Source organism: Bacillus rossius, chromosome 12 (assembly GCF_032445375.1).
Source record: "Bacillus rossius redtenbacheri isolate Brsri chromosome 12, Brsri_v3, whole genome shotgun sequence".
Taxonomy (NCBI): domain Eukaryota; kingdom Metazoa; phylum Arthropoda; class Insecta; order Phasmatodea; family Bacillidae; genus Bacillus; species Bacillus rossius.
The window spans coordinates 17,857,917-17,875,366 of NC_086339.1; the positions used below are offsets into that span (position 1 = coordinate 17,857,917).

Here is a 17,450-nt window from a genome sequence, read left to right on the forward strand (position 1 = left end):
TATATATATATATTTACGTATATCTTAATCCCCCTCCCCCCAGAGGTAAAATATGCAATGGATAATACGACTTCTGAAGTAATAATCAGGAACTATCCAGACTACCGGTGCGCTTCCCCCCCCCCCCCCTCCAGATGTCAATGATTAATTTTGAAATTTTCTAGGTCAATAAATAAAAATTTCTAAGCTGGCGGACATAACGACTGACTGAAGGCTGGTAGGATTTTGAACATGATTTATTAAATAAGTATTTTTACATAAAATTAAAATATTTGCATCGATCAAGGATTGAAGCGGACAGGAATCCATCAATTTAATCAGTTAATCAGTGAGTGATTTTGACACTAGCACTCCTAGTAACAAGTATTGAAAAAGATGGCGACAGTGCTCTCTAGCATGTGATGTGTGTTAACTAGCGCTCCTGGTAGCAAGCATTGAAAATAAATATGGCAGATTGGTCTCGAACAGGCGATGCTATTATTATTCCTTCAAACTAAAAACATTACAAGTTCGAATATGGGTGTTATTTTATATGTACCATTTTTTTATTCTCAGTCTGGTATATTTCTCGATGACCATGCGGTCAAAGGTGTATGTTTTCCAACTTAGAGGTCAGAACTGTGTTGGTTCGAATCACAGTGCTTCCAATGTAGTTTGCATAAAAAAATAAATTTAATATGTCGATGAGGACCCTAACAGCTCTGGTAGGTAATGGAACATCGACCTTATATGATGACAGAGCGATGCTGGCGCTCTCTAGGAACAAACAGCAAAAACAAATATGTGGGTATCCAAAATGGCGGCCTCCAGCAGACGAAAACAAGATGGTGGACATGATGTCAGAATCGAAAAAAAGTGGCTGTGAAATCAGATCCAAGATGGCGGGAATGTTATTATAATTCAATATGGTGACCATAACGAAAATTGCAATGTTCTATAATCGAAGATGGCGGCTGTAACTAAAAGTGCAGCATTAGTGAGTGGGGCCCTCGATTTAAAGACGGCGGATCCAAGATGGCCGCCGTGACGTCACAATCCAAGATGGCGCACCCCGTCACCGGCACCACAAGCCTGAAGCCTGGGCCAGAAGGAACGTTTACCTACTACTTGGTTGGTGTGACAATGCTGTTGGCAGATTTTCGCCAAATCGTACACTTAGTACCTAGAGGAACCCGAGCTGACGAAACTGAAGCCCGTCTGTAAAGAATCATTTTGTGGCCTGCATTAAATATTCTGAAGCTAACAAAAAAAAAAGTACATCTGGAGGAGGCGGTGTATGTGTGTGTGCAGGGCCGCAACTAGGGGGGGGGGGGGGGGCAAGCGGGTCATACGCCCCGGGCGCAAAGCTGTGGGGGCGCCGAAATCGCTTGCATTGTAATTCCTACTACAACTGGTAACTGGTAAAAAGTTTTTTGACTTGCATGCCAGGAATGTCTAATCTGATTTACAATATAACGTCTCAACATATTTAATGAACAAGTCTAGTGATTATACGGACTACTTAATGGACATACTGGCTTCATGCATGGAAGTTACAGTATCACAGAAACTGTTACATGTAGGTATGGAAAATGCTTAAAAGCACCATTTTTCCGTGGGAGGGCCCCCGGACCCCCCGCTTTATTGGTGTGGTATGTGTAAAAAAAGAGGGTGGAGGGGGGGGGGCGTATGAATACATTCATGCCCCGGGTGCCAGAGACTCTAGTTGCGGCCCTGTGTGTGTGTGTGTGTGTGTGTGTGTGCGGCGAAGTTTTCTAATATGTTATTGAAAATAGTAGACGGCGATATTCCATCAAAATACGGTATGACTATTATCCCAGACGAGATGTGAGATGTAGTTACTACCTTCCAGGAATTAATAGATCGTATTTACCCAGGAAATGCGAACATACAGGATAAGCCCATGGGATGATTTTGCGAACGAGCTATTTTGGCTCCGAAGAATGATAAAGCTACGTTTACCAATGAAATGTTGGTGAAGTTATTTGACGAAGAAGAAATAGTGCACAGCTCAATAGACACGGTGTGTAACGCGGATGAAGCGGCGGAACTATCCGGTTGACTTTTTGAATTCATACATCCCATCGGGTCTTCCACTAAATAGGATTGTTCTGAAGAAAGGCACACCGGTGATGCTTCTGCAAAACCTCAAGCCGCCAAAACTCTGCAACGACACTAGGTCACAAGTTAAAACATTTCATAAAAAATTTATAGAAGCAATTATTTTTGACCGGGTGTGTTCAAGGTGAGACAGAGTTTGTGCCGCGGATTCCTTTGACACCCAACAATCTCCCATTTGATTGTAAGGGGCCCGCCTAGTCAGGGGTGTATTTGTGCCAGTGAGGCGGGATGATATGTGCGACGCTCGCTGGTGCTTCTAGCGCGGTATCGCCTCTAAGCGCAAGGCTCTGAACTGGCGCGCAGTCTTCTCGTCGTGCATGGGACAACTATGATATTTGAGCGGTGACCGTAACATTTTATGTCGGGGAAAAGAAGATAAAGGTGTAATACAAGTCCGTAAAGTGCTTTAAAGAATCTGTACTGGTTGTTTTATGCCTAAAAATGACTTCGAAAACACGCCCTTCAGTCATTTTAACTCTTATAGAAACACAGTTTTTAAAACTTAATCCGTAATCAAAACTAATTGTCGGCCCTCAGCGAACTCTAAAATGCTTTTTGTAAACAGACACCACTCGGACATCTTGAGTGGTTTTCGAATAGCGTTGTTTTTCCTGGAGCTCTGCGCACCGTAGATATGTGTAGTCAGGTAGGTCACCCGTTAAATTATGTTTCGCCGTGACAGTAAAGAAATCACAGGGTCAAACTTTAAAATTCGCTGGCGCAGATTTGAGGAAATATTGTGCTCGCAGGTAAGTTTGCCTACCAGGCTGTTTATTCTGTCGCTGCCACATAAACGAACATAAAACGTAGTTTATAAGGAAAATTTACACTAAGAAACATCATCATTTAGGTACAATGTTTGAACCCAATTGAGTTGTGCCTTTTACAAAAAAAAAAATCAACTTCTAATAAAAATCAGAATTTACATTCTTCATCCACGCGTACGAAGTAGCGGTCAAAGCTAGTTTGCTTATACACGGCGAATCTGAATTCGACCATCAAACTTCGGCTACAGGTTCATTACGACCAAATAGGTTGAAAACCTCTATAAGACTTATGGTCTAAATTATTGCTTCCCAATGGTGATATACATCTTTGAAGTTAAAGCTGAACATTTTTATTGTAAATTATAGAGAAAATATTTAAGATAGAACACTGAGCGTCTAGATTATGTTTGGAAAAGCTACACACATATGTGCGCTATAGTAAGTTATTTACTAAAGTAAGTTATTTATAGACACGGTCCATCAATTCGGAGCCTGCCTCATGAAAAAGATACATAGGAATAATTTTTTTCCCTTACATTTTTTTTATAGCTCCTTCACTGTGAAGAGGGCAAAAATAAAAGACTGAAACATTTTTGAATACTCTCTGATAATGTTTTGTTTAATAGTCAGCTTCCCAAGGCTGGCAGCTGAATGAACGGAGAGGATTCGTCCGAAATTCGTTTAGATAGTGAAACGTCAAGCTATCGCACCACGCCACGCAGCCACCTATCTCTCCGATCGCATCAATGCCGTTTGTTGTTGCCCAACCGAACCGAACGCTGTTTACGCGGCGTTCTTTTTTTTTTAATTTGTTTTTCCGTTGGCAGCGCCGGTGTGAATGGCGGACGGCGCATGCGCCGCGAGGCTTGCCGGGAGCCGGGGAGAGAGCGTGCGCATGCGCAGGTGGCGAGCATCCTTGCCGCCAACGCGTCTCGGCCAGTGAAGCGACGCGACGCGGGGTTGATACGTGCGTTGCGTCTGCCTGTCGGTTGAAGCCATCCAGTCGCCGTTCGTTCGCTGCCCGCTCGGGTCTCTTCTTCCGCCAAAGCCATGTCGGTGAGTGACGAACAAGCACCACATTGTTGAGACCAGAGACAACGGGAAAATTAGGCGGGTTCATCCAGTGTCATGCGTGTCCTCCACACGCACTCGAGCTTTTCTATTGGCTGGTTGTTTACTGTGAAACTCTCCTTCTTTTGTGTGACTATGTTATTCGGCCATTATAATGCTACACGGAAAAATACATTTTTTGTCCTTACATACATAAAAATTTCATTTGGGAACCAATCGCCAAGAAATAGTTTGTAACACTACAAGAAATTAGCTATATTATAACCTTGTACAACATATGGCTATGGTTATTTGTGCGTATATGAAATACTTTTTCAAGAGAATATTTCTTACAAAAATAGTCACTTAATTTTATGTTTTAGTTGATGTTTCATTAATATTTTTTTTAAACATGTAAAAAGATAATATAATATTCAATTAATTTACTTTATATTGGTTTATTATGCTTATTAATGTGCGCAGTTAATACTGGTAAGCTATTCAATAAACGGTTTAAAAATAACTTTTAACTATTGGAGGTTCTGGGACAACACTGCATAAATGCCACAGTACGAATCCGAACCTAGTATTACTGTAAACACAATTTTGCATTGATACAGTTGTTTTTATTTAAATGTTCAAATTTACAAATATCTGTCATTTTATTTGAATATTTGTGTTCCATTTACCAAAAAAAAAAAAAATTAAAATTATATTGTACAGTCGTAGAGGGGAGTATCGAAAACAGTGTTGGCCAATCATCAAAGCAATGTAAAGTAATACGTTTGTTTGCATTATTCCTTTGTGACCAAAAGAATTCGCGAAATTTCGCGTCTCTATGTGTGACAATATTATAAAAGTAGTGTTCGTGACTCTAAAGTTTTTTTAATTTTATTAAGGAGTGAGAGTTCGTACACAATGTATTAGCCCTAAATGTGAAATGTGATGTTGTTGAAAATGCAATCCTACTGGTTCTTAAACTATCTAGACCAGCGGTTCCCATTTTTTTTTCGGCCAGGGAACCTTATGATCGACTTTCTTTTGGCGGAACCCCGATCCCTTCAAAGAAGAAGGTTTTTTGACAATAATCGTGCCTGCTTTATATGATATTGGTCCTGACTCACAGAATCCCAGGGTTCCGCGGAAAACATGTTCGGAACCGCTGATCCAGGCGCCCGTACTTCGACGCTTCTTTGTTATTTTGACAATGTATAAAAAAACAGTAGTCTAATATCTGTTAACTATAATTCTACGAACTAATGACATTCATTTAGCTCATCTAAATATTCGTTTAAAGTTTTATTATAAAAAAAGTGCGCGTGTAAACTCAGTACACGAGATAGAAGTGAAACTTCATTTGCAATTCATACCTCGACTCGCAAGGGGTAAAACGGCAGAGAGAAAGCAAAAGAGAGAAAGAATACAATTTTCTAAAAATATCACAGCGTGGGATTTTTTGGCTTTCATTTATTTTTCAATTATTTAACAATCCTAACTTGTTGTATTTATTAGAAATTTGATTAAAATAAAAATAATTTAATAAAATATGAATTAACAAAATTGTTTCTCACTTCAAAATAACTGCTCAGGATATCAATAGTTATTGATCAAACAAAAATTGTTAATTAACAATAAAAATATTACGTACTGTTGAAATTCTCACACCATTAAAAAAAATGGGTGCGTGTACTTAGGTACGCGCGTGAGAAGTTATACTTTTTGGCATCATTAAAAAATAGTTTTTAATTGCATGCAAAAATAGTGCGTGGGGTCCCTCCGAGCGGAAGAAGTGAAACTTCGTAATGTGGAAATGAAAATAGGAAGGGGTAGAAATTGATTTTTAGTGAAATCATATTGTATCAAATCAAACTAAAAAAATAAAGGAAATAAATTTGTACCGATTCATAGATTGATTTTCAGAGAGAGAGAGAGAGAGAGAGAGAGAGAGAGAGACCTATTGAATGTCTATAAAACTAACTTTTTTATGAGAGCAGATTTTCATGAAATAAATCATGAAATCATTCAACGATAAAAGCTGTTTATTTAATCAAGCGGACGGGTTCACCCCAATGAGAAAATTGACGCGGCGAGACCTCGTGGACATAGATAAATGACACACACTCACTATTTATGTGTCTATGAAACATGATTTTTTTTCTGCAATTTAAATTGTAATATACGAAAAACTTTTTGTGTCTGAACGAAATAGGAAATGTATAACAGGTAGCGCAATCTATGCGACAAATACAGAGTCTCTAAACACCGCTCTCTATGCTGATGGTTGAACAAGGAGGAACGCGAGCGTGCTGGTAGTAAACATAAATTTTAATGCACTCACAGCTGACTAGGTATAGTATACGGATATCTATTTCTTTAAACAAGCACATATTCACACTCTCTGTCTTATTCTTTCGTTCATCTATTTCTCGTTTCTATTGTTTTGGAGGCGGGGGAAGAATGATCGCACAAAGAGCAGAACGAAAACGAGCCCAGAAACTTATATAGCATAGTGCTTTCTTTATATCTCAATGGCATAGTACCCATTCTCTGTCTTTTTCTTATCAGATACGTTTCACAACAAAGTTTCATGAAAACTTGGCATTAAAATTCTTCCTTGAAATTTTACTCTCATCGCGCCCAAAGAAGTTTCACTTCAAAAATATTCTAATTCAGTTAGACAGGAGGGAAAAAAAGTAAAACAGATAAAAAAAGATTTTACACAACTTTTGATACTTTATGGTAGTGAAACTATCATGGAATACGTTTTGTAAACTTGAATAGTTATAAAATACAATCGCAACTTTAAAAATACCCATAATTAATTAGCCAGGAAAATTGTGTTGGAAAATAAATAGCGTCAAAGATATTTAACATTTTGTTGGTTCTGTACAGCATTCTGAATGCGGCGCTATCTTTTAAGTATTTTTCAAACTAAAATTTGCAGCCTAATAGGTACATTGAAACAAAATTAACCTGAAATATTTTAAAACTAATTTTATAACACTGCTTGAACAAAATAAATCAGGCCGTCATCTTTTCAAGATTTCTGAGACTTCCACAGATGGCAACACCTGTTTCCGTTCCAATCGACTTCCGTTCCATTCACGAGGTTACTCCTACCTAGAGATAATGAAATATCGCGTATTCATTTAGTCGCAAGTTAGAATGTGAACCTTCACACTCTCGCTCTGTGTTCATGATTGGACCGCAGTTATTCGGACACGCCCCTCTACGACCGCGAGCCAACAATGCCCCAGCTAGGAGAGAAGTAAGTCAATCATGCAGTGCCGATTAACAAGGTAAAAAATGGTCTCGCCAATAAATCAACCAATGGTAAAAGCAAACATGTGTGGAGCACACCTATGACTTTGAATTCTACCCTGAGGCCAGACGTATCCGCGAAATTTCCGGGTTTCTACTCCTACCAAATGCCGTATACGGAGAGCTAAGATGCTCGTTCCAAACACGTTTGCGGAGTGACGAAGCGGTAAGAATTAGCCCCAGTAAGATTCGGGACTAGCATTCGTGACGACCTATGTCCAAAATCCAGGCCCGCCCCTCTTGATTTCAGTCCTTGACTCTGTGAAACCCCTTAGGCTGTCGCTGATACCGTCTCCGAAATCCCGGATTTGTGTTTTTTTTTTTGTCTTTTTAATGACATTGCTTTCGATGCGTCGTAGAGCGTAAAATAATTTGCCCATTAAAGACGTACGCAAATATCTCTAGTAGTGACAACTTCTTGGTGAAATTACAATGAAGCTTCTCTAAAGAAGTTACTCGTAGAGAAAAAATGCACTCATGAATTAGGGTTTATGTCTTGTCAACATCGAGGTCATTAAGCCAGAACATGGCCTACACATGCACTGCACTATCTTTTTTCAATACTTCAGGCAATTAGCTGTTTAATTAATGTTTGAATTAGTCAGGAATGTATGGGTATAGTAACTACTATTGCCATTATCTCGGCGGCATTAAAAAAAAATTCTTCAACTTTCCAACAATGAAAACGTAGTTTTAAAAGATCGTGTCATTGCAAAACAAGCCACACTCAGCTGTTCGACGTTGGCCTCGAGTGACATTGTTGCCAACATTACGGTTACAATGCTGGGCCAGTCCTTCGAAGCCATTCACACGTCGCTTCACGAACATGGCGACACCTTGCAAACATCGGACACGTTCACCCAAATGGCGCCCACGGGATGGTAGCTGGTATACAAATTGCCAAATTTAAGTTCTACCTAGACGTGATCAGAAAAAAATAGGCCTCGTTGACACTATTATACACTATAAATATAAAACTGTAAACACCGCAGCAAATTAGTTGGATATCAGGGTAAAACTGTTTGAACTTCTTCAAACTAGTTTTAAATTTTAACAAACAGTCATATTTCAGTTTTTCTCTGTAAATTTCACAGTTTTCATATTTAGAGAGTTACGCGGAAGTTTCACAGCTCAAAAACTTCCGCCAAACTAAAAAAAAAAATGATTAGACGAACTATTACTTCAAGGAATAAAAAACCAGGGGTTAGAACAGAAAGATAATAACTTTTGTTCCTTGTAACTATGTATCCATTCTTATTTATTTTTAACTTTTTTGATAGTGTGTTCTGTGTTAAGACTTTTGATGAAAATAACTTTTGTTGGGACCAATTATTACTGCAAGGGTTTGAGATAAGAGTTGGATGAAAAAATCGTAATACTATTAAATCCGTTTCAATTTATTGAAAAAATACTCATCACTGTCTAAAACATTTGTGTGATCAATCTTTGATCTGCAGGATGTTGAAATAACACGTACTAAGGAAGTTTTTAATTTTTTAAGATTCAAATATTCCTTACTACGTAGCCTACACGGTAAGATACGTTCAAACTTGTAAATATTTTAAACATTTTTTCTTCGTTAATTCTAAAATTTTGTTTTATTGTGTAGTTAAATATGATATTTTGATTAAACTAATCCTGAAGCAAAGTGACAATTACACAAAAGAATTTACAAAGAGCAGTTTTTCAGTTTTTCACAAGAATGGAATGTTTTTTTTTTTTATCATTTTGTAAAGGCACATTGCATTGCAGCAAGTAGTTAATCAGTATTAACCGTTCTTTAGATGCTAGGTTAGGGTAGTTACACTTGAAAACTGCAACAAGTTAATTTTAAATAAGTTAGGTTAACTACATTAAAAATATGGTGAAATTTATAGTTTAGTTTAGGTTATCAACATTAATAATATGGAAATATAGGTTAAACGGTTTTTTACTTTATATTGGCAACAATAATTATGAAAAACATTCGCATAGCTAATTTAATAAACCATTTAACCTATTTTATCGTATTATTTTGAAAATAACTAATAATATATTATGTCTCAACGTTAAACTTGCAAAGGAAAGAGAAAAGACTAGAAAGTTCCTACTTTCATTCAACTCAAGTGACACAAGTTGAGGTGTACTATAAGGCAGGGGCGCGAATGTGATGGACTGTGGGAATTAGTTGTTTTTTTTTGGGGGGGGAGGGGGGGGGGCAGGGGCACGGCCCGAGAGTGTTGCGCGCGGATTTAACTGACACAAGTCGTCTCTGCATGGGGTGTTGCTTGTTGGGACCTTAGAGATAGCATCAGCGATGGTCTCTAGCAAGGAATCGCCACAGCGTGTTGGGGACATCCCAGATCAGTGCGATTGGCCCGGTATTCGAACCAGGCTCCTCCGGGGTGCGAGTCCAATTGTCTACCGCTGCGCCACTTCGTGCCGTAGTGTAACTACTGTGCGTGGATTTATATTATTGACCAAAGCTTTTACAACCCTGGTTGTCCAGTGGGTAAACATTATGTGTTCGTTTCCTCTTCCTTGTTTGCCGACGGAAAAAAAAGGAGGGAGGGGGAGAATATGTGTGAATTGCAAATACTGAACTCGTCAAGGAAAGCCTCGTGGCAATGTTTATGCCTGTACTTAGGCCTAAACCTGAGACACGGCCTCCGTGGAAACAATCTTTACTCATCGGAGCTCGGCTATCTGTGAAGCTAATATCCCAGGCATTACGTTCCTTTATTCACTTTTTTTTTTTTTTAATTTTTTTAAAGAGCTTGACTCACACCAAGAACACTAGCCCCAAACCAAAATAAGAACTAGGCTACACCGACATAAAAATAAACATTATACATTATTTTATTCTGATCCCCATAAAGTTGAATTTTTTTTTTTTTTGGAGTTGCTTGGCTTCTGGGTTACCTACTGTAACTGCTCCCTGATGATGGCGACTGCAACGTCGACAGAAACGTAGCCTCCGACGCGGCTACAATCCAGAAGCCAAGCAACTCCAACCCAGAAGCCAAGCACCCATGGCTGTTTGTATTGAAAAACACGATTACAACCAGCACGACCTATAGTCTGGGGGGTTTGTGGAACGGCGCCAATATTCGCCTGCAAGCAACCTCAAATCTAACCCCGCCAATGACAATTGCTGCTGTTGGTATTCAAACAAATCCTTTGTTTGCGGCAATAAAAGCGGTTTTATGGTGAGTTCACTGGGTGCTTCACTACCTCACCATAAAACCGCTTTATTTGCCCCAACAAACGTTTGATTTATATTTTACTGCGCTGCCCGTCAAAACGGGTTAGATTTTTGGTTCTTTATAAAGAGTCCTCACGAAATCAATAAAGTAATGAGTTTTTTAAAACTAAAATTTGTGTGTTTATTTAAATATATCTAATATATTACGTTACACTTAATTATAGTTGAAGGTACTCGGCGAATGAAAAAGAAACTAAGTATCACTTTATGCATATACTTAATAAATGCTCAGTTGTCTACCTTTCACTTTAATAAATTTCTGAATAATACCAAACCTGTCCTACTTTTAACCCATTAGGGTATAATTTAAGTAAATAGTGAGAAGAAGGGGGGTTTAGTATATTTATAATATATGCATGCGTTCTGTATGATATTTTTACTACAAAAGTAAATTTAACCCCTTAGGAGTGGAATTTCAGTAAAAGTTTAAAAAGTCACCCCCTTATGGATGGAAAATGCTAAAAATTGTGTTGGATAATTTTTGTATTTTTAGTAATTACACCTAATTTCTCTTCCCGCTTGATTAGTTTAAGAATATTAACTTTTGATTATAAAACCAAACTTTGGCTACTCTTTTTCACCCCTTTATGGACAGAATTTCGCAAATATATATCCCAAATTTCAACAAAATACATTGAGCAGTTCTTGTGTAATGAATTAAATAATTTATCGACAAACTAAAATGAAAATTTGTTCGGGTCCTTGCATCTATATAACTTTTTATCACCAAATATACCATTATTTTCACATGTGTTCTACGTACGTGTTCGTATGTACAGACGCAGGTAAAGATTTATTGTATTTAAGTGTAGATGAGTCGCTGCAAAGCTATGTTGCTACAAACTCATTTTTTTGCATGTATTATTACCGTAAAAACACACTCACGCTGAAATTAAATTAGTGAAGCAATTATCTTAATATTGATGCTCGCTACTATTACTGCAAAGAAAAGTTTATGTTACAAGCCAAATTATCAAAAACTCTAAGAAAGACGATGCACAATTATTAAACCAAGCATATCAAAGAACATTTGGATTGCATTAAACATGTTGCCGTTTATCAAAATTTGGAATGAATTTAAATTGCAAAAAAAAAGTTTGAATGTGCCATTAAGAAAGTTGTTTTACAAGAGAGAAACTTTGGTTGGCCAGTGTTAAATTCTGCCTGGCCGAATTCTGGACGAGTAAGTTTGTTTTTTTCCGGCGTGTGAAGAATGCGAAGCTCGTTACGGTGTGCGAGAGATATTTTTGCTGTTTGTTTTGTTTGTGATTTACGTCTTGCTGACGACGAGGTCATCAAAGACGGGAAACACTCGCGGCAGCGCGAATCAGCGGAAAGAGGGGGAAGGGTGATTTAGTTTGGAATTGTTCGGGAGATGATGGCAAGCTGTTACGTAGTTGAAGTCACCTTTTATCTCACCATCGCCTCTTTGCAAACACTTAGGAAATTCCGGAAATTGTGCGCTTGACCATGGCGGTTGATTAATAAGTAGAGACAGGAAAAATTCGTGGGTTCAATGACGTCCAGGATAGACTCCAATATCCTCTACACACTCGGGAAAATGCCAACTGTTCATTGGCTGCTGACTTGTGAGTCGTCTGGGTGGCCTGTAATTCGACACTTCTATGAGTGAGGGTCTCTAATTGGCCCTCAGTCCTCCAGATTAACAGTGAACCAATGACAGAAGCAGCACTAAGGTATAATTATTTGAATTTTAGCATAATACGAAATGAACCCGCGAATTTTTCAGGTCTCTATTAATAAGTGTGAATAATACACAGCAAATTGAATTGTAAATAAAAGGTTCTTTGAAACTGGTTCCACAGTACACTTACTGGAGTCACGCAACAATGGTGCAGTCCACCAGATGGACAAAAAAAGCGTCTTCACGCAGTGTCCACGTAGTGACGCATGCATGGCCACCGCTGGAAAGATGCTGTTCCAGCATTTGTCCGGGGTGATTTCGAAAAAAAAAAAAAAAAAAAAAATGGAAAAGCGAAATCAGGATGTTCGGGCCGATATCCGAACCCTGGCTTCTTCCGTGTACGTTAGTCCAGTGATTCATCTTACTCGGCGCGTCTGTTCTGTACTGTGTTGCCGTTGTTGAGCATCTGATTGCGGGTTGTGGCTTGAAATATGTTTTTCGGGCTGGTCTGAAGTTGTTCTCATTTCACGGATAAAAACACGCCGAATACATTTATTAAAAATAAAAAAAAAAAGAATTATTTCCTCTAGCTCACTGAATCGTAGTCTAAACCCACGCGCAAAGTTTGCCTGGATGATATATTCTGGGGTGGGTGGAAAAAAAAAAAATATCTGTAATTCAAGTACAGTACGTGCACTTTTCCAGTTCTTTTTTCTTTCTCTTTATCTCTCTCTCTCTCTCTCTCTTCTCTCTCTCTCTCTCTCTCTCTACCTGCAGTGCGACCAACAACTGACAGGCGATGTGACCAACTGCGACATCGTGTTTTATACCGAGATACAATGTAAGAGAACGCAAATACATTTATATTTCATGCACTCCTTAACATCGAACATGCACCGAGACAATCTGTGGTTAAAATGATAGACGACAAAAATAAGAAGAATGTAACTAAACTTTTTCCATTGCACTGGTAATATTTCACTCCAAACTTTGTTGCTTTAGTTGTTTAAAATGTTAGTGGAATTAAGCTGCAGAGGTTTGAAATACTTTTTATTTTCTTTTGGAGGAGGATTCTGAACGTAGATATATGTAGTCTGTTTTCGTTCGAAACTAATATATATGCACATACATACATACATACATACATACACACACAAACCAAAATTGGTAACAATTAATTCGAAGTTTTACAGTATAACCCTCATTTTAACACGCTGTATCTTTAAAAACTTCGGCCTCGCCATATTTGTTTATAAAAATATCAAGTCACAGCTTGCAGTAAAGCTTTAGTTATAATTTGATAGATCGCCAAGGTATAGGAAAGTAAATATATTTGGATACTTATTTATGTCAACATTTGTAAACAGCTGAAATGATTATGACTATTGTGAACGCCAGCGTGAAGTTAGTAGTTATTTTCTCCCACCGCGGTGGTTAGATACTGTAGCCTGTCATTAATCAGACTCTTACGAAGTATAAAAGCCTAGGAATATATTATCCATGTCCTGACATGCAAAAAATTGGAATAAATATACTGGTCGAAAGTGTTCGTAATTATTATCACTTGCGCGACATTTTACCACCTATATATTACACTTAGTGAAAATCCGTTGAATGTATTTGTGACAGAACAACGAATACAAGAAAGCTATAGTGCTACATTTACAGATGTAGCTCTTCACTAAGAGTATTGCTGAGAAAATGAAAAAAAAGAAATAACATGGCATGTGAAGAAAGAAAAGGGCCGCCCGGTTGAAAGCACGGATGGCGCTAAGGGCTACACTGCCTCGCGTATCACACGCATCTTCGCCTCTACGCGCCAGGCACCGAACTGACACGCAGTCTTCACGTCGGTATTGCGCCTCTACGAGACTAGCAGCCGTGACCCTAACAGTTTTACGACTGGATATTGTGGACATAGGTTCCACGTACTTCCCTATACCCCTTACGATATTGTTTTTTTTATTTTTTTCAATTTTTCATAACGAAAATGGTTCGTGAAAACTCATTTGAACCTTTTTCACTGTACAAAAAAAAAGTGTGTACGCGGATTAAACGTGCGACAGAAGTGAAATTTCTTGCTTATTAGGTACAGATAGAGATAAATTATTAGTAACTTACAATTTTTTTAGCTAACTTAAGTAATATTTGAGAAAGGTAAAACTGCGGGTATGATCTCAAATAAATAAAAAAACTGAGGAGAAGACAAAAACTAGCAGCTTTGCGAGAATTCCGTAGCATCACTGCTGCGTCATTAGGACCTATCCCCCCCCACTCCCTGGTGTCTCCTTTTCGGCCGTTACAACCTGCATATAGCATGCTACGTACCTATCCCTTCCTCCTTTGTCGCCTCACCATTCGACCGCTAGCGCATTCGTTGGAGTGGCGTCGCCGCTGACGCACTCTCCTCCTCTACCGGTTCCCCCACCACGTAGCCGACTTTATTATTCTTCTCATTCAATCGGAAATTGTTGTCCGCTCAGCAAAGAAGTTTCACTTAAAAAAAAATAATAGTAAACGTTACAGGTGAAAAAAAAAAGAACTAAACTTGTACCGGCGAGTGCAATAGCTCTTAAATGCTATTCGTCATCGTACACCTTTGGAGAGAAAAAAAATTGAGCGGTTTGTAAATGGCGCGTCGATACCTGGAGCTCTGCGCGCCGTCTGGCGACATCAAAGACACTTCCTTCCTCCCGAGTGAACGTTTGTCTTGTTTAAACTGAACTCCGAACTGGGATGTCGGGATGCGGCGCTCAGTTGTCTGGAACTACGAAGAACACTTAGTTCATTGTTGGAAATTTCGTAATTCGCTGTGATAAAACAGTGTACAACAGTGTAGGGTCAGCGCACAAACGAGCAGCATGCACACGGCCAGTGTTTATGAGCTACGTGCAAGATTTTTCCAAATCGTGGCGAAACAATATAAAATGGGAAGGGAGTATGGTGGTTGCAGGATTCTATGAAACAAAATGAAGTTCGGGCTCTTTTATTGCCGTAAAACGTCTTACGCATCACGCTTTACGTCCTTCACAAATAAAACTTATTGGATTTTTCTCCACACAATAGGTCACATGCGGTGAAGCACTTCAAAAACTTAAAAAAAAAAAATTGCTATACATTTGCAGCTGTATCATTTTCTTCACAAGTTATTGTACCACTTATCCCTACAGCAATGTTACCGCAGGCCCTAAAAACAATTCTGTCACAACAACTTAAAATAAATAAATAAATAAAAAGTTTTGAAATAATGGCATGAAAATTTTAATTTACTGTTGTAAGTACATTTTTTTAAATTTTTAAACTGGGAACTTTGTTGAAGTGTGTATTATTGTATCACGTAGACTAGCTGAAGTTCCCGGCGTTGCCCGTGCTAAACCACCCTTGGATGCTGATTTTCGGGAAAAAACATAGCTAATTCCTGGCATGCTTTGCTATGCCGCTTTCAATTTTTTTTTGTAATTTGTATGAAGTATGTACACATATACACGCGATTTCTCTTTATCTCTCTATACATGTTCCTCTATAAATCTCATCATATTTCTCTCTATACATAGGTAAATCTATCTATATCTATATATCTATATAGTATATCCATATCACTCTAAATCTCTATACATCTCTGTTTCTACCTATATCTCAATCTTTATTCCTCTATATCTATACATCTATATATCCCTCGATATCTCTCTCTATATAGCTGTATATCTCCCCCTCTCTCTCTATACCTCTCTGTACCCCTCTGTATTTATATCTCTCTAAGTCTATATCTTCCTATCTATATATTTATCTTTACAAAACAGAAGACGAACACACCAAAATTCATTTATATATATATATTTTTCTATCTATATTTTACATCTATCTTTTTAAATATCACAAATGGCATAGTTATATAAAAACACGCGCGTATTCGAATGCAACGTTGTGTCAAAATTTCAAAGCAATCGGTGAAAAACTTTCTGAGATTTAAGATTTAAAAAAAACGAACATTTGCATTATTATTTATATAGATTACAATGTTTAATGGTTGCAATTGAGAACTGTAATTTATTTATTGTGGCAGTTGAATGTATAACCATAAAATGTGGCTTGCAATAAAATAATTTTTACAAAGTAATATGGCCACTAATAATAATTAGGCACACTATTCAATATAAAACACATTGCAAAAGTGCCACATTTTTTGATGTAGCATTGTGGGAAACATTTTTAACCATGTAAAACTGTCACGTTACTCTATGTGGCAGTTTTTGATTTATGTGCAACCGTACTATTGCCAGCGCACTGAGTGAAATAGAACAATAATACAATAATGTGGCATTGTTGTTCTGTAACACCTTAAAAAAAATACAAAAGTTTCTCGTGTAAATTTTATGAAATTCAGTTGAAAATGTTTTTCACTAGGTAGCAAGATCACTTGGTGACATAAAAAAAATGGGTGTAACTCAAATATAACAATTTTTGAGTTGTGGCGGTATTGTTTTCGGTTTGCGAGAATGAAAATTTTTCTTACTGAAAACACGTGCTGGACAAACACAGAGTGGTTTTGGTCTTAATCCTCAGGGAAACCGTGTGTGTGCAGAACACTTCTTTTTTCACTCTTTGAGTGTCCGGTAACAATATACAGAGCCACTTTCCTAATTGGAGTGTAGTCAACTCATACTGCCGTAACACGTAAAAATGTCTGTTCGCTGATGCAATGAGTTCAAAGCGGAAACGTAAACTTACTACAGATATTACAGCAAACAACACGGTTCTGCCGCGATTCTAGCTCTCTTTCTTCCTCCATTTACTCTCTAAATATGACAGAAAACTCTTTCACAGGACGCAATATTTACAGTATCGTGATGTCTCTATACCAATTCATTTCCAAGCAGTCAGGGGGGGGGGATGGGGGATAGCAGGATAAATATCTCTCCTTCCCTTTCCAAATCCAGTTCCGTGGAACAGAGGTACTTTTCGGTTTTGCATTCGCGCTTCGAATACTGCTGGGTTGTTTGTCTTAGATTACAAGTGAAATAACCTTTCCATGATGCGAAGTTAAAGGGGAGCGACATGATATTGAAAATTTGCCCTCGTCGAAAATATAGATTATTCATTAAGTGATTTACCATACCATTGTATATATTAATATTATTAATACAGTTAAGTAATTACCCGAAAATGAATTAAATACGAAACGCTAATGATTTTACAGGGGAACCCTGTATCGTAGCGAACAAAACAAACAAATAGATTCGTACAGCACCTAGCTAGCCAATCATGTATCAGTAATTATTTTGTTTATTTTGTAAGAATATTC

At 37.9% G+C, this 17,450-nt stretch overlaps 1 protein-coding gene across 2 annotated transcripts in view; it reads left to right on the forward strand.

Moving 5' to 3' along the window:
* Positions 1–17,450, forward strand: part of LOC134537637 (secretin receptor-like) — a 159,228-nt gene that overhangs the window by 3,564 nt on the left and 138,214 nt on the right. The window contains exon 1 of one of the 2 annotated variants that reach the window (XM_063378301.1): positions 3,813–3,944. The exons of the other annotated variant lie outside the window; for it this stretch is intronic. The gene's annotated coding sequence lies outside the window, so the exon portion shown is untranslated. Of the gene's footprint in view, positions 1–3,812; positions 3,945–17,450 lie in introns of those variants that run through there. 2 annotated transcript variants of the gene reach the window in all.